The 3896-nt window shown below is 53.6% G+C and overlaps 1 long non-coding RNA gene across 1 annotated transcript; it reads left to right on the top strand.

The window, feature by feature from the left end:
• The first annotated feature begins 603 nt into the window (after nucleotides 1-603).
• On the top strand, nucleotides 604-3669 carry LOC119330808. The gene is made up of 2 exons (XR_005160268.1): nucleotides 604-1046; nucleotides 3222-3669. It is a non-coding gene; the product is annotated as an uncharacterized LOC119330808 (long non-coding RNA).
• Nucleotides 3670-3896: the final 227 nt, after the last annotated feature.

Below are 3896 nucleotides of genomic sequence, written 5' to 3'. Positions count from 1 at the left end.
GCGGCGATGTGGGTGGAAGGAAAGGAGGCGTGCAGGAGAGGAGGGGAGGGGAGAGGAGGCGCGCGGGAGGGGAGAGGAGGCGACGACGAGGCAGGAGGAGCTGGGCGCGGGGCGGAGGCGCGAGCAAGGAAGGAGGGAGGCGGCTGAGTGGGAGGGAGGGAGGGAGGCGGCTGCGGGAGGGAGGGAGAGAGGAGGAGGCGGCTAGGTCTCTGGACAGGAGCGCCCCCCCTTTATACCCCCACCACGCGAAATGACCAAAATGCCCCGGTGGGGGCACGGTATTTACATTTTGGTGCCACTACTATTCATTCCAGCAGTGTCAATCCCAGATCCAACGGCCCAGGCTTCTCCAGATCTCGATCGGACGGACGAAAACGCATCAAGGGAACCGATCCAACGGCCCAGAATCACTGAGCTCTGAGGAGGCTTGTACATCCATCCTTCTCTTATTTCTGGATGTGCTAAGTTTCATGTTTGACAAAAATCAGTGGATAGCAAAAGATAGTATAAATCAGAGTTAAAAAAATGAAACAGAAAAGTACAAGGAAAAGAATAAACGCCCACTGTGGTCCTAGGCTCTAGTGCACTTGGCCCAGCCCAACCTGGGCTTCTCCCACCTCGCTACAGGAGGCAGGGGCTCGTGGCAGGCATCTGGCCGCCATGGCCATTCCCTGGCCCCGTGCCGGCCATCTGCCGGCTCCCCTGGAGCATAAAGGCCGACCCCACGACCCCCCAGGCGAACCCTAGCCCCCACTTGCCCTCCCCTCGCGCCGCTTCGCCCTCTCCCTCTCTGTCTTGTTCGCCTGAGCGCGGCCGCCGACGTGCCGCCGTCGATCCCGCGGCCACCAACCACCGTTCGCCGCATCGATTAGTCCAGGAGGATCGTCACCGTCGACTACGTCTGTCCAGAGTGTCAATTCGAGCGGGGCCGCCCTGTACGCTCGCCATCGACCTCGTTTCCACTGCATACATCCTCGCCGTCCGCGGTCGATTGCCACCGCTCCTGTCCGTCCCCCGACCTCTCCGAGCACGTCATCTACCCCGTGGTGAGCTCCTCCCTCGGATCCCCTTTTTTTCCTTCGATTTGTACGCCGTAGGCCACCGACACCGTCATGCCCGAGCTTCCACGTTCGCGTACATGTGTGCGTACTGCCGCTGCTCTATTTTAGCTGCTACTGCTGCAAGCTGCTGCCGCTGTTTTGCTCTTCTGCTTGCCGCTGGGCTATCTGCTTACCATGCCTACACTGCTGCTTGCGTGCTGCTGTTGCTGCTGGGTACTGCCGCCGCTGCTCGCCATGCGGCCATTGCTGCTGCTGCGCTACGCTACTGCCGCTTGCCCCACGCCCTACCACGCCTGTGCCGGCCGCGGCCTCGCCTTTCCCGCGTGCGCCACTGCCCTTCGCCACCCTGAGCCCCCGGCCGCTCCCGTGCGAGCTACTGGCCGTGGCTGGCCATAGCCGCCGTGTGCTTGTGCGTGTGTGCACAGCCACGGTGAGGCCGGCTGGGCTCTGTCCACTAAGGTCGGCCCCGTTCTAATTACCTAGTACTAATTAGGTCAGTTAGGTGTTAGTTAGCCTAATGGCCCAATGACAGGGCCCCCATCTAAATAACCTTTTAACTTAACTATACTCAATGACATGTGGGGCCCTCAACACTGTTCACGTTTGACCCCAGTCAACACTTTGACTATTGACTATTGAGTAAGCTCCCCGCTGGCCCACTTTAAGCCTCTCAGCCTCTGTGGCTGGGTACAATAGTGGGTACACATAGCATTTTACCTTTTTTGAATTCTAATAATTCCCAAAGTTCTTAAAATTTTTGGAAATCTCTACTACTTAAAAGAACCGTAAAGTTCCGTCCGTCTTACGTCCGACACTCTTCATCCATCCCTTTCCGTTCGCTATCCCTCACCCCTCGATCAGTTTTTCTTTCGGTCCATATTTGGCAAAACAATCAATTTCTGTATGGTAATTAATCCCTTTCTTTGGTAATCAATCTCAATTCACGTCAATCATGCGGTAATCTATCCTGTCCCCCGCGCCCTTGGACGCCAGCGGAAATTTCTCCTTTGATGGGAGAGCAGGAGATGATGCCATGATACGGAGCATCTCCAGGAGCACCGCTCAGATGGGCACAATGAGTACACCGAAGAAACCCTATTCTGTCCGCCATCTCGTCTCTTCTTCTGTTGCGGCGTGAGAAATCAAGTGTCGAGCATCGGCGGACGGTGGAAGCGAGGTACCAGTTTCTTCTCTCTTCTAAGCCTGCATAATTTCTCTCCTTGATCCTCTCTCCTGGAACGACGTGCGGCGGCGGCGACGTATGAAGGCAGCGCGGCTGATCGAGGTAGCAGGGGAGGCAGACTTGGCTGGTCGAAATCAATATCTGCAGCGCAATCAACATCTGCACAGCCGTCGCTCGTTGTTACTGCATCTCCGCTTCTTGACCGGCCATGCCGCCGTGCCCGTCTCCAGTGGACCACCTCCACGTTGCGACACTCCCCGCCAATCTGCGACGACGCGGCCTCCGCTTATTTCTTTGTCTCAGTCCTCTGGTCTTCAGCTCCCAGTCCCAGGTCCAAAGCAAGCAGGGTCCAGGGGAGAAAATCGATGGAGGGCTAGGTGGACCACACCTCCGCCGCCAGCGGCGATGCCTTCCCGTTCCTCTACCACCTCGTGGCCGAGTCCTCCTCTCCCCAACCGCCGAGCTCGCCGCGCCAGCGGTGTGAGCAGGATGGTGTACACGGGCTTCATAAACACATGGCCGTCTAGGTTTCGGATGTGGTCAACGCCGATGAGGACTCGAACAATCCACAGAGTCGCAGTGCCGCACCAGGTATAGCTACTGCTACTCTCCCTCTTCAGTGAACAACAAGGCCATTCTGTTTATGGAGGTTGCAACTCACACGGGTTTGTGGGTTTGGAAAATAATTCTGTAGCCGGCTGCTTCTCATCCTTGTCAAAATTACGGCTGCCATGTTCTCCACTAACGCATGTAGAGGCTGAGCCCCCATGCCGGCCGAGGGAAGGCCTTCCTGCGCATGCTGCTTTACTCCGTGGCCTGCTGTATGTCTGTATTAGCTTATCGCAGCTACTAATTAATCACAATCACATGTGCAGATCGATCAATTAAACTGCTTAAGATAAGACCATTTAATTGTTGATCTGTCAAATTGATTTAAACAAGTACGTAGACAAACAGACTAATTTTTTATTTTTTAGCTGAGGAGTTTCGTGAGAGGAAAGGATCCATGAGGGCCATGACATAACGAGCTAAGAGCTTTGGGGATCGAAGTACTTCTAGATCTGAGGGGAGGATGGAGCTGTGTGAGATGGCGTGTCGGGGTATTACCCGTGAAGGATGCTACTAACTACTGAGTACTGACCAAGCAATAAACTGGAAGATTCCATCAGGGAAAAAGAACGAAGTCGTTGTCCGAGGAAGAAGACCCAAGACCCAGGGTGCTTTGTGATTCGTGTTGAGACGTGGCATTCCTTGGACAGCGTAAAAAAGACCAGGTCTCTTAGAATTTTTTTCCCGGTTTGTGGAGATGATGGCACCAGTATTTAATAGGGATCTATGAAAATGTGTTGGCATATGATCCAGTACATAAATTGATTGAGTTGGTTTTCTGGGTTGATTTCCTGGTACCTGAGTATTTAGACTGCCTTTGTTCTTGTCTGCAGGCTGGTACTTCTTTCACGCAGCTAGACTCCTCCCAAGATTTGCACTCACATGTGATTTTTTTGTGTCTGCGCACAAATTTTATCCTGGAGTAAAATTTTTGTGTGTCCTACATGATTAGTTGCATGTAAGATTTATGGTGGAGTAAAGATGATTGAAGTTTAGTAGTAATTGCCAATAAACCATTTTCTAAAACAATATGTATTTCTTTT

This window comes from Triticum dicoccoides, chromosome 1B (genome assembly GCF_002162155.2).
Source record: "Triticum dicoccoides isolate Atlit2015 ecotype Zavitan chromosome 1B, WEW_v2.0, whole genome shotgun sequence".
NCBI lineage: Eukaryota > Viridiplantae > Streptophyta > Magnoliopsida > Poales > Poaceae > Triticum > Triticum dicoccoides.
The sequence above is the reverse complement of the archived record's forward strand: the minus strand, read 5'-3'. Positions and strand labels throughout refer to the sequence as shown.